The following is a 14135-nucleotide window of genomic DNA, read 5'->3' on the forward strand; positions in this document are numbered from 1 at the left end:
CTCCCACCCCTTTTTTTAAAAGCTTGAGGACATATTTTTGTTACAGTCTAAAGGAAAAGTCCAAAGGCAAGAAAACTGCCTGGAGGAAGGAGATGGAGAAAAGGAAGAGAGAAAACTGTGACTTTGTGAGTTAGGCATGGAGGATTGGTAAACAGTCACATGCAAAAGGAGGTGGAGTAGAAGCTTTGGAGAAAGAGTAAGGAGTCCTAAAGTGTCAGGAAGGACATACCTACACATGCATACATATTTACACGTACATCATTAAAATACACACAATTATCAGTTATTCATTATTAATAATTACACATTAATAACATCAATAATTGTTCACTAGTAATACATCATTAAAATAGTAATGTTCACCATTAATACATCATTAAAAATAGTAATGTCTGAAAAATGTTAAATACTTTTATTATAAGGAGTAAATGTTTTGAAGCTTCTGACCCCCTCTCCTCCATTTTGGTGATGATTGGGTTAAATATATAGCTTACTTTTATTATTTAACATCTAAATTTTTTTATGTATTCTAGAAGAATAGCAAGTGATGTTGACCTGAGCTGTCTCTCAAGTCCTAACAAAGCCTATTTTACAATATTAGTTTTTTCTATATGTTTGCATGTTCTACCTGCATGTGTGTATGAAAGTTCATTTGTGTGTGCAGATAGCTGTAGGTTCTTGTGTCTCTTAATTATTTTTTCCATCTTATCTATTAAGGTAAATTCTCTTACCTAACTTGGAGCTGCTTGTTTTAGTTAGTCTACTTGTCAGTTTGCACTGGAGAGTCCCTGTCTTTATGCTCATCTGCTGGCGTTACAAAGGGTTGCCTTGTTTATCCATCTTCGAATGTGAATTCTGGAGATCTCAACTCTGAGATGCTTATGTTACAAGGGTGAACTACTTGCTGAACCATCTTCTCTTCCCATGATACTAGTTTTGATCCATGAGCATGGGGCATCTTTTTATATTCTAATGTTGGCAGTATAAAGTTTTCATTGTAGTTGTTCACCTCTGTTTTATGCTATTGTGAATGGAGTTGTCTCCTGATTCGATTTTTTTCCAGCATGCTTAATACTGTATGAAAAAGGCTGTTTTCCTTATGTTGATTATTAATTTATTTTATCCTGCTACTGCTGAAAGTGTTAATCAGAACATCAGAATTGAGAATTTTCTGTCTGCATCATTTCTAGGATCTTTTTTAAAATCTCTTCTTTCTTTTTTGTCTCTGTGTGGTGTATGCATGAGTGTGTGTTTATACTTGTGTGTGTTTGTATGGAGGCTAGAGGGGGGCTTTGAGTGCCCTCTTGTTACTGTTCACCTTATTTCTTTGAGGAAGGGTTTCCTGAACCTGGAGCTTATTTTCATCTAGCTTGGCAGTCAGCAAGCCAGCAGTCCTCTTGTCTCCATGTTTTTCTTACTCCAGTGGTGCTGGTGTTAGAGGTATGCACAGGACCTTGCCTAGTTTGTTATATGGATGCTGGGATCAACAACTCAGCTCCTTGTTTTTGTGGAACATCACTGAGCCATCTCTCCAGATCCCTGTAGGGTCTTTTAAGCACAGGATAATTTGAGTTCTTATTTCCTTATTTATACTGCTTTGGTTATTTTCAACCACTGTATTAAAAAAGTGAAAAAAAATGCACATTCTTGTGTCATTCCTGGTTTTAGAGGAAATGGGTTTGATTTTCCTCAATTTAGTGTAATACTGGTGTATTAGTTACTTTTGTATTGTTAGTGATAAAATACTGTGACCAAGTCAACTTAAGGAAGAGTTTATTTGGGGTTTATTGTTTCAGGGTCTAAGACTATATAGAAGGTTGGCAGCAGCAGGCAGAGGTGGTGATAGAACAGCCACTCAGAATTTACATCCTGATCTACAAACAGCATGGAGAGAGGGCATACTGGGTTTCCGTAAAGCCAGCTCCCAGGGACATACTTTTTCCATCAAGGCCCAACCTCTGAATCTTCCCCAAACAGCTGCTAATTTGGAACCAAATATTCACATGCATGAGACTTATAGGGACATTTTTCTAACCATCATATTTTACCCTTGACCTCTTGTGGCCATAACATAATGAAGAATACATTTAGTACGACTTTAAAAATTTCATAGTTGGGGACTGGAGAGATGGCTCAGCAGTTAAGAGCACTGACTACCCTTCCAGAGGTCCTGAGTTCAATTCCTAGCAACCACATGGTGGCTCACAACCATCTGTAATGGAACCCAGTGCCGTCTTCTGGTGTGTCTGAAGACAGCTACAGTGTATTCATATACAAAAAATAAATAATTCTTAAAAATAATTCCATAGTTTTTCAGTCTATCTCAATACTGTTCAAAGTCCAAAGTTCAAAATCTCTTCTGAGCAGTTTCTTAACCGTAGTCCCCTATAAAGTCAGCTTACATGCTTCCGTCATACAGTGATATGGATTACGTATTATCATTCTAAAAAAGAGAAGTTGGGGAGTAGAGGGGAAGTACTCCAGTAAAGCAAGAAGGAAACCCAGCAAAACAAACTTCAAATTCTGTACTTCTGTTGCTAAACTTCCTCCCAGGGTTCTTTTCCCTGAAACCCAGACATGTTTCCACCAAAATTCACTCAAAGGAACCAATTAATTTGTTGGACTTTCTGACAAAGCTTGGGTGAAGGGTTACTTACAGGGGTATGGGTACTCCTCTCCAAATCTGCCACACCTAAAAAGTCTTTAACAAGCAGGGCTGAAGGCTTTTCTTTAGCTGCATAGATGGAGCCCCTTATTCTAGTCTTCCCTAAACTATTACGTACTCTTTTCTTTTTTCTATTGTATTAACTTGAGTATTATTTACATTTCGATTGTTATTCCTCTTCCCGGTTTCCAGGCCAACATCCCCCTAACCTCTTCCTCTCCCCTTCTATATTGGTGTTCCCCCTTCCCCATCCTCCCCCCATTACCGCCCTCCCCCCAACAATCACATTCACTGGGGGTTCAGTCTTGGCAGGACCAAGGGCTTCCCCTTCTACTGGTGCCCTTACTAGGCTATTCATTGCTACCTATGCAGTTGGAGCCCAGGGTCAGTCCATGTATAGTCTTTAGGTAGTAGCTTAGTCCCTGGAAGCTCTGGTTGGTTGGCATTGTTGTTCATATGGGGTCTCAAGCCCCTTCAAGCTCTTTCAGTCCTTTCTCTGATTCCTTCAACGGGGGTCCTATTCTCAGTTCAGTGGTTTGCTGCTGGCATTCGCCTATGTATTTGCTGTATTCTGGCTGTGTCTCTCAGGAGAGATCTACATCTGGTTCCTGTCGGCCTGCACTTCTTTGCTTCATCTATCTTATCTAGTTTGGTGGCTGTATATGTATGGGCCACAGGTGGGGCAGGCTCTGAATGGGTGTTCCTTCTGCCTCTGTTCTAAACTTTGCCTCCCTATTCCCTGCCAAGGGATTCTTGTTCACCTTTTAAAGAAGGAGTGAAGCATTCGCATTTTGGTCATCCTTCTTGAGTTTCATGTGTTCTGTGCATCTAGGGTAATTCAAACATTTGGGCTAATATCCACTTATCAATGAGTGCATACCATGTGTGTTTTTCTGTGATTGGGTTACCTCACTCAGGATGATATTTTCCAGTTCCATCCATTTGCCTATGAATTTCATAAAGTCATTGTTTTTGATAGCTGAGTAATATTCCATTGTGTAGATGTACCACATTTTCTGTATCCATTCCTCTGTTGAAGGGCATCTGGGTTCTTTCCAGCTTCTGGATATTATAAATAAGGCTGCTATGAACATAGTGGAGCACGTGTCTTTGTTATATGTTGGGGCATCTTTTGGGTATATGCCCAAGAGAGGTATAGCTGGGTCCTCAGGTAGTTCAATGTCCAGTTTTCTGAGGAATCTCCAGACTGATTTCCAGAATGGTTGTACCAGTCTGCAATCCCACCAGCATTTGCTGTCACCTGAGTTTTTGATCTTAGTCATTCTCACTGGTGTGAGGTGAAATCTCAGGGTTGTTTTGATTTGTCATTGAGGAGAGCATTGTTGAACTTACATCTGTATGTGGGCATTCTTTCCTTATTGTTATTGAAGACCAGCTTTAGCCCATGGTGGTCTGATAGGACGCATGGGATTATTTCTATCTTTCGGTATCTGTTGAGGCCTGTTTTATGACCAATTATATGGTCAATTTTGGAGAAAGTACCATGAGATGGTGAGAAGAAGGTATATCCTTTTGTTTTAGAATAGAATGTTCTATAAATATATGTTATGTCCATTTGGTTCATGACTTCTGTTAGTCTGTCTATGTCTCTGTTTAATTTCTGTTTCCATGATCTGTCCATTGATGAGAGTGAGGTGTTGAAATCTACTATTATTCTGTGAGGTGCAATGTGTGCTTTGAGCTTTAGTAAGGTTTCTTTTATGTATGTAGGTGCCCTTGTATTTGGAGCATAGATATTTAGGATTGAGAGTTCATCTTGGTGGATTTTTCCTTTGATGAATATGAAGTGTCCTTCCTTATCTTTTTTGATAACTTTTAGTTGAAAATCGATTTTATTCGATATTAGAATGGCTACTCCAGCTTGCTTCTTCAGACGATTTGCTTGGAAAGTTGTTTTCCAGCCTTTTACTCTGAGGTAGTGTCTGTCTTTGTCTCTGAGGTGTGTTTCCTGTAGGCAGCAGAATGCACGGTCTTCATTGCGTATCCAGTTTTAATTGGGGAGTTGAGACCATTGATGTTGAGAGATATTAAGAAATAGTAATTGTTGCTTCCTGTTATAGTCATATTTGGATGTGAGATTATGTTTGTTTGCTTTTCTTCTCTTTGTTTTGTTGCCAAGATAGTTTCTTGCTTTTTCTAGGGTGTAGCTTGCCTCCTTATGTTGGACTTTACCATTTATTATCCTTTGTAGGGCTGGATTTGTAGAAAGATATTGTGTAAATTTAGTTTTGTCATGGAATATCTTGGTTTCTCCATCTATGTTAATTGAGAGTTTTGCTGGATACAGTAACCTGGGCTGGCATTTGTGTTCTCTTAGGGTCTGTATGACATCTGTCCAGGATCTTCTGGCTTTCATAGTCTCTGGTGAGAAGTCTGGTGTGATTCTGATAGGTCTGCCTTTATATGTTACTTGACCTTTTTCCCTTACTGCTTTTAATATTCTTTCTTTATTTTGTGCATTTGGTGTTTTGACTATTATGTGACGGGAGGAGTTTCTTTTCTGGTTCAATCTATTTGGAGTTCTGTAGACTTCTTGTATGTTTATGGGCATCTCTTTCTTTAGGTTAGGGAAGTTTTCTTCTATGATTTTGTTTAAGATATTTACTGGTCCTTTGAGTTGGGAGTCTTCACTTTCTTTTATACCAATTATCCTTAGGTTTGATCTTCTGATTGGATTTCCTGTATGTTTTGCACCAGTAGCTTTTTCCGTTTTACATTATCTTTGACTGTTGTGTCGATGATTTCTATGGAATCTTCTGCTACTGAGATTTTTTCTTCTATCTCTTGTATTCTGTTGGTGATGCTTGTATCTGCGGCTCCTTGTCTCTTCCTTTGGTTTTCCATATCCAGGGTTGTTTCCCTTTGTGCTTTCTTTATTGCTTCTATTTCCATTTTCAATTACTTCACCTGTTTGATTGTTTTTTCCTGTAATTCTTTCAGGGATTTTTGTGATTCCTCTCTGTAGGCTTCTACTTGTTTGTTTATCTTTTCCTCCGTTTCTCTAAGGGAGTTCTTCATGTCTTTCTTGAAGTCTTCCATCATCATGATCAAATGTGATTTTAAATCTAGATCTTGCTTTTCTGGTGTGTTTGAATAGTCAGTGTTTGCTTTGGTGGGAGAATTGGGCTCTGATGATGCCATGTAGTCTTGGTTTCTGTTGCTTGGATTCCTGCGCTTGCCTCTCGCCATCAGGTTGTCTCTGGTGTTACCTTGTTCTGCTATTTCTGACAAGGGTAGACTGTCCTATAGGCCTGTGTGTCAGGAGTACTGTAGACCTGTTTTCCTGTTTTCTTTCAGCCAGTTATGGGAACAGAGTGTTCTGTTTTCGGGTATCTAGTCTTTCCTCTTTGCTGGTCTTCAGCTGTTCCTGTTGGCCTGTGTCCTGAGTCCACCAGGCAGGTCGCTTGGAGCAGAAAAGTTGGTCTTACCTGTGGTCCCAGGACTCAAGTTGCTCGTGGGGGCTGCTTTTGAGTTCTCCGTGAGGGTGGCAACCAGGAGGGCTTGTGCTGCCTTTTTCCTGAGCCTCCCCGTGCACTGGGGTCCCAGATGGCGTTAGGTGTTTTCCTCTGGAGTCAGAAATGTGGGCAGAGTGTAGTCTCTTCTGGCTTCCCAGGCGTGTCTGCCCCTCTGAAGGTTTAGCTCTCCCTCCCACGGGATTTGGGTGCAGAGAACTCTTGACTGGGTCCGTTCAGGTCCAGGTAGTGTCAGGAGTGCAGGGGACCTGCCGCTCAAGTGCCCCTATCTTCTGGTTCCCAGAGGCCCTATACAGTTTCCTCTTGGGCCAGGGATGTGGGCAGGGGTAGGCAGTATTGGTGGTCTCTCCTCCTCTGCAGTCTCGGGAATGCCCACCTGTCCAGGCGGTGAGCTCTCTCTCCCAAGGGGTTTGGGAGCAGTGAGCTGTGGGTATTATGTACTCTCTCTTTTTTTTTTACAAAGATTTTTTTTTCTTTTTTCTTTTTTCAGAGCTGGGGACTGAACCCAGGGCCTTGTCTACCACTGAGCTAAATCCCCAACCCCGTATTATGTACTCTTAACTCCTCCTCCAGCTCATGTTCAGCATTGCCAGGTGGTAGGGAGCAGTTGAAAATTCAGGGGAAAAAATTCTCAGACTTTACTTCATGCCTCTGTACCTGGGTCTATGCTGTTAACTAGCTCAGCTGGGGATAGTCTTTTGCAAGGGGCACAGCTCAACTCCTCAAGATGGCTATTGTTTGTCTTGGAGGACAATCATTCACAATATAAGCTCTAAGTCTGATGTCAGAGAGATGACTCTGCCCTTCTGGTTTTGCTGCTTGCAACAAACTTCTCTCTCTTGTGTTGTTTCCACTTCCTGTGTGCATCTCTCCATGGCTCTGGTACCTCTGACGTCTTGGAGTTTCTGACTTAATCTATGCTTCATTTTCACAGTCTCTTGGGGCCTCCATTTAGGGTCTCCCCTGCCATGTGCCTGGCCTCAGTGACTTTCTTTAACCATGTAAGAAGATTCTACAACCCATTTGTGTATTCTTCATGACTCTGAAGCCAAATCCACATAGACAATGTTGCCACATTCAGCTGCCTACTTGGGATGGAGCCTGCCCTTCTTGAATCATATTTTCAGCAACTTTCCTTTTTGTTGTGTTTTAGGAGCAGAAAGTTCTTTAGGCCTTTTCTTTTCATAAATTGGAAGCTTATCTTATCTTGCCTTATGGGCTTCATTCCCTTTATTCCATTTTGGATCTTACTTCTTAATGTCCTTATCTTTTTTAGCACAGACCTTGGCACCACCACCACCACCACCACCATTTTCCTTTTGAGACAAGCTTTCGTGTGTAGCCATGGCTGTCTCAGAACTCACTTTGTAGACCAGACTGGCTTCAAACTCAGATCTTCCTGTATCTGGTTCTCAAGTGCTGGAATTAAAGGTGTGAACTGCTGCCCCCATTTTTAGTGTTCTTTTTCTCTTCAAATTGTATATTTTGTATTTCCTTTTGCCCTCCTGCTCTTTTCCTCCTTCTTCTTTCTCTTTGTCCCTGACACACACACACACACACACACACACACACACACACACACACACACACACACACATTCTCTCTCTCTCTGTCTCCCCCCCCTCTCTCTCTGTGTGTGTGTGTGTGTGTGTGTGTGTGTGTGTGTGTGTGTGTGTGTGTGTGTGTTGAGACAGGGTTTCTCTGTATGACACCAGCCCTGGTGCTCCTGGACATGGTTTATAGACTAGGTTGGCTTTGAACTCAGAGTTCCTGCTGCTTCTGCCTCCCAAATGCTGGGATTAAAAGCATGTGCCATGGGGGCTGGGGATTTAGCTCAGTGGTAGAGCACTTACCTAGGAAGCGCAAGGCCCTGGGTTCGGTCCCCAGCTCCAAAAAAAAGAACCAAAAAAAAAAAAAAAAAAAAAAAAAAAAAGCATGTGCCATGCCTGGCTTCTCTTGCTCTTTTCAACTTTAGACTTGCATCATAGTGATAAATAATAACCATGTCACAGAGTCAACATTAATTTTTTTTATTAAACTGTCTTCAAATCTTTTCCACCAAAGAAATTAGTCCATTACTATTCAACATAGTCTCAGGCAAATTCTTACGACTAGGGTAGACCCACAGTCTCCCAAAATATCACAGGAATGGCCACTAATTCAGATACTGTTAAAACCCTAGATTCCCTCTGAAGCCTCTTGAGCTGGGCCTTCACAGTCCACAAAGCTGTCAAATACTATTCTAACCTTCTACTAGGATGGCCCTATAAGCTCTCTGCTTACAACATTCAACTGCTTTTTTGATCTGAAGTCCCAAAGTTTTCCACAACATGATCAGCAATAGCTCATTTTGGTATTAGTTATTTACTTATTGCTGTCATAAAGTGCCACGACCCAGGCAAATTGTAGAAGTAAGGGTTTATTTGGGATTTATGGTTCCAGATTGGTAAGAGTCCATCACGATTACAGCAGGGATCATGGTAACAGGCAGGCATGCAGGCATGGTGATGGAGCAGCAACTGAGAGTTCACGTCTTGATCCACAAACAGAAAAGAGACAGCATACTTGGAATGGCCTGAGTTGTTGGAAATATCAGAGCCCACCCCCGTTACATAATCCCTTCACCAAGACTATCTATTGGGGACCACAAACTCAAATGCCCAAGACATATTATAGGGAACAGACATCTCATTTAAATCACCACCGTTGCCTATAGATTGTCATATATATCCTTTAAAATGCTGTTGCCTCTTTTCCTTGTTTCTTTAGGGCCTTCATTATGAAAGAGCACTGAACTTTATTTATTTATTTTTTTTTTTGGTTCTTTTTTTCGGAGCTGGGGACCGAACCCAGGGCCTTGCGCTTCCTAGGCAAGCGCTCTACCACTGAGCTAAATCCCCAACCCCAGCACTGAACTTTATTAAAGGTCTTTTCCTCATCTTTTGAGATGATCATGTAATTTCTACAGTCCATTTACTGATTTAGTGAATAGCCTCTGTATCTCTGAATTAAAGCCAACTTGGTCATGATACATGATCTTTTTCAATGAATTATTGAATTTGGATTGCAAGGTAGTATTTTTCTTGTTATTAGTATTATTTTATAACAGTATTTTTGAATAGTATGAATTTTCTTTTGTCCTTATCAGTAATTCAGAAATCATCTTAAGATTTTCAGGTGTTTAAGTTAGCTGGTGCTTGCCTTTCATCTTAGCCCCAGGAATCCTGTGAATTTGAGAGCAGCTCAGGTTATTCTGGGATATGTTGACTCACAAAAGAAAACAACAGTAATAAATTGAGGTAGGAATAGTGAGGGGGCTCAGTGGATGAAGGCATCTGCTGCTAAGCCTGAACCTGAGTTTGATTACTGAGACCCAGATGATGGAAGGAAAGGAATTGACTTCTGCGTTTGTCCTTTGACTTTCACATGCACACCTTGGCACATGCCTACTGCTAGTTATACACGTAAAATAAATAATTTTTTAGTGTTGGAGATTTATTAAATTCCATAAGGCCACTCAGCTCAAATTGCATGAAATTTTAGGAATATAACCTCCATTGGTGTTACTATGCCATCTTTTTTCCCAAATGCCCAAAATATTCACAAAATTCAGGTCCAATGTCCATTTGTATTGATAACACTTATTTCATGAAATCCTGTGCACCTATTCTCTGAGTACTACATACAAGCTAGACAATGTCATCTGTGACTATTGAAGACAATTCTTGTAGGAAGTCAGATAAAAGCAGTGTGCAAATGTTATAAATAGGAAAAGAAATAAGGACCAGATGTGGTGATATACTCCTTTAGTGCCAGCATTCTGGGAAGCAGAGGCAGTCTAACCTCTGTGGGTTCAAGGTCTATAAAGTGAGTTCCTGGCCAATCAGGGCCACAAGGGAGACCCTGTTTCAAAAATTGACTAGACAAAGTGGGGGAAAGGAGGAAAGCTAAGTAGTTCAATAAAAAGATTAACTTAATAAAAATGTTTGCTCATTTGACATATTTATTAATAGGTGATTTTCTTATTCTGTTTAACATATTTAAAATCATTTTTGATTAATTTATCTTATTTTTGTACATGTGAATGCTTTGTCTGCATGTATGTATGTGTGTAATGGGCATTTTAGGTGCCTGCAGAGGCCAGAAGAGGGTATTGAATTTTCTAGAATTGGAGTTACATATGGTTTTGAGTCACTATATGAGTGTTGGGAACTGAACCCAGGTTTTTTGCAGAAGCAACAGGCGCTCTTAACAGCTGAGCCATCTTCTTTTCCTCTTACATGTGTTTTGAGGTATGAATACTCCTGACGAAATCACGGAACTCTCTTACCTTTTAGTGGGCATGCCAAACTTAATAAACAAAAACCTCAAATAATAATTGTAAGTTTAGGTTGTGTATTAAGTTCTCTGATTAAAAAGTAATAGGGCTGGAGAGATGGCTCAGTGGTTAAGAACACTGGCTGCTCTTCCAGATTCCCTCAGTTTAATTCCCAGCAACCACATGGTGGCTCACAACCATCTGTAATAGGATCTGATGCCCTCTTCTGTTGTGTCTGAAGACAGTGACAGTGTACCCACATACATTAAATAAATAAATAAATAAATAAATAAATAAATAAATAAATAAATAAATCTTTTTTTTTTTAAATAAGTAAGTCAGGGAAAGGGGAGATACAGATAGGAAAATGCACAGTAAAGGATTATTTTGATTAAAATTTTGTTTTATTTCTTTCTATAGGGCTATTTTAGAATAAGGGAAAGCTTCTTTTTAGGAATTCCCATTTGAGCAGAATCTGCAATGTGTGAAAATCAAAGGACAGAATTAGATGGTGGTCCTTGCCTTTCACGTTGTTTGAGACAGTGTTTCTTCTTCACTGCTAAGTTTACTGCCTGCTGGTCCACTCTTGAGCTTTTGGGGATTTCCTGTCTCCACCTCTCATCTCACCATAGAAGTGCTGTAACAGCAAACGTGTGTTGATGTGTCTGGTTTTATATGGGTTCTGGAGGTTCGACGTCAGGTTCCTTATGCTTGTATGGTAAGAGCTTTAGCCACTCATTTCCCCAGTTCTAATATTAGGTCTTGAACACTATTTTCCTATAGTCATGAATCTAAAATAAGTTCAAAATGTTTAATGGCTTATTCCCCATAATATTTATAGTTGTAGGCAAATCATTTATATTTTCTTAAATAGTCTTGCCTAGATAGTATATGCTTTTTTTTGTTCTTTGTATATTTTTAAAGCTAGAATTAACAGGCCAGTGCTACTGTACCCCACCATGTAGCCTTGGATAGCTTTGATCTGTGATTCTTGCACTTCTACTCCCAAGGTTTTAAAAGGGTATTGCTTCATCACACGTGAATAATTAAACTTTCTTCCATTTGTATGCATACAAATCATTATTGAACAGTGATCTGAATTAATATAGTAAATCAATTAATAGATTATTATTTACTTTAATTATCTAATTACTAGAATAAATTTTTATCTTTGCTTAAGCTTAGAATATATTTAGGATTGTACAGTTTTGTGAATTCTGATGCTTTAAAGTGAAATGTTTGATCTCATAAAAAAGCATATTCCCATTATGTTTTAGGGAATAGTATTTATAGTCTGTAAGAAAAATTCCTTTCAGTTATTGTAGCATTTTCCAAAACTGAATTATGTTTCTCAATGTTTATTTTTTGGCAAAGTGAAAATTAGTTTAATACATTATGCTTTAAGTTGTTTTAGGATTTCTTTGAGACTTGTTTTAATTTTCCTAGAATAGTAGTGACATTACTAAACCATTTGAAATAATTCAGTTACCCTCAAATGCTGCTTTGAAGATTATTTCATTTATTGTTCATTCATTAGTTTCTGGAACAAAAAGTACCTTAAGAGAAGATGGATTTTTAAGTTTCGTGGTGAAGGAGGCATGGCAGTTAAGAATTTGTTGATAGTGATGAGAGCTTCTAGTATGTGTTAACTTTACAAACAGTGCTGCTGTCTGTGAGTCAAGTGAGTGAACCACGTGAGCCCATGGTGGATGTTTCCCATTCAAATCTGTAATTTTAAGCCTAACTCCCTTAGGCTCATAGCTAGCTATCTCATAATGCAAACTGCATTTGAATTCATTCTCAGTCAAGTTTTCAGGATACAGAATACATCCAGATTATTTGCCAGAGCATAGCTTGAATGGTCTCTAGTGCAGTTTCTACAGTCTCTTTTCCTCTCTGAAACCTTCAAGCAATCTGCACTGTTTGCACGTCCATTAAAAAAAGGAAACAATATTATATATAATTTATGGAAACTTATCCAGGTAATAAACATGTATCAACATAATACCAACCTCAGGGTAATGGTTATGTTCCAAACTTGTTGCATTGGAGCCATGGATATATGGCTATCTTTTATGTATCTGTTTAGAGACCATCTAGGATAAAAGTAAAGATAATTTCTGGGCAGAGGTCTTTGCAAAGTATATGGCAGCACAAAATGAAGGCAACTGAAATTTTTTTGTTTTAGAAAAGAGTACATTAGGAACTAGAGAAATGGCTCAGTGGTCAAGAGTACTTGCTGTCCTGCCAGAGGAGCCCAGTTAATTTCCATTACCCATGACTGGTGGTAGACAACTGTTTACGACTCGGTACAAGGGATTCAGTGCTGTCTTCTGGCCACTAGTAGGACCCACACAAACATGGAACACACACACAAACATGTACAAAGAAATAAATGTTGAAATTAAAAATTGCGCATTTACTAGGCATAGCAGCACATGTGGCCAGCATTTTATAAGGAGGAGCAGGAGAATCAGGAGCTCAGGGTATCCTTATATACACAGTTATTTCAAGGCTAATTTGGCTGTATAAGATCAAGTTTCCAGCAGAATTTTTAAACAAGCCCTTATTTTTATGTTAAAGGATGAAATAAGTAAAACAAGAAAGAATATTCTGTGGTACATGTGTGCGCGTGAATGTGTGTGTAGATGAGAACAGAGGTCCAGTTGTTGGGAGTCTTCCTTGTCTTTTTCTACTTTATTTTCCATACAGGGTCTGTCACTGAACCTGAGCTCACTAATCTGATTAGAGAGGTTGGCTAGAAAGTTCCAGGGACCTACCTCTTTGCTGCTCCTGCTCCTGGGGTTAAAGACATACACTATCACGCTTAGCTTTTTTTGTGGGTTCTGAGATCTGAACTTGTGTGACAAGCACTGTGCAGACTAAACCATTTCCTTAACCCAAGTGTGTGTTTGTTTTGTTTTGTTTTGTTTTTTTTTCCGGAGCTGAGGACCGAACCCAGGGCTCTACCACTGAGCTAAATCCTCAACCCTGTGTGTTTGTTTTAACTTGATGGATAAATTACAAATGAAGGTTGAAAAGCTTTTGTTAGTTTTAGAAAGGCTTTTTTTTTTTTTTTTTTTGTAGATAGTAGCAGAAGGGTAGTGAAGAGATTTAATAAATTGAGGTAGAGAAACCATTTAAAGGAAATAAAGTTTTAGGTAACTTGTATAAATTAAAATAATTTATCTGGAAGTAGTGTATATAGAATTTTAGAAATTGTAAGGATATGAAAAATGGAATCAAGTTAATAAAAGTAGATCATTTGAAGGACAAAGAAGGGTTACAATAAAATTTGTAATGTTACCTACTTGTAATCTTGTCAGCTTTGCTCAACAAGTTAAGGCTATGATCTTTGAGTTGATCCTGTTAAATCCCCTCCTTTTCTTGACCATTAGAGGCCCAAGAATTCCCTGAAAATGTTTAAATAGTAGGTTTCTGATTGTTTTCTTTTATAACCTTAATTTTTTTTAAAGATTTATTCATTTATTATATATAAGTACACTGTAGCTGTCTTCAGATACACCAGAAGAGGGCATCGGATCTCTGTACAGATGGTTGTGAGCCACCATGTGGTTGCTGGGATTTGAACTCAGGACCTCTGGAAGAGCAGTCAGTGCTCTTAACCACTGAGCCATCTCTCCAGCCCTATAACCTT

The 14135-nt window shown here is 39.2% G+C and overlaps 1 protein-coding gene across 23 annotated transcripts in view; it reads left to right on the forward strand.

Moving 5' to 3' along the window:
* Positions 1–14135, forward strand: part of Myo9a (myosin IXA) — a 203022-nt gene that overhangs the window by 23639 nt on the left and 165248 nt on the right.

Source organism: Rattus norvegicus, chromosome 8 (genome assembly GCF_021556685.1).
Source record: "Rattus norvegicus strain SHRSP/BbbUtx chromosome 8, alternate assembly SHRSP_T2T, whole genome shotgun sequence".
Classification (NCBI taxonomy): Eukaryota; Metazoa; Chordata; class Mammalia; order Rodentia; family Muridae; genus Rattus; species Rattus norvegicus.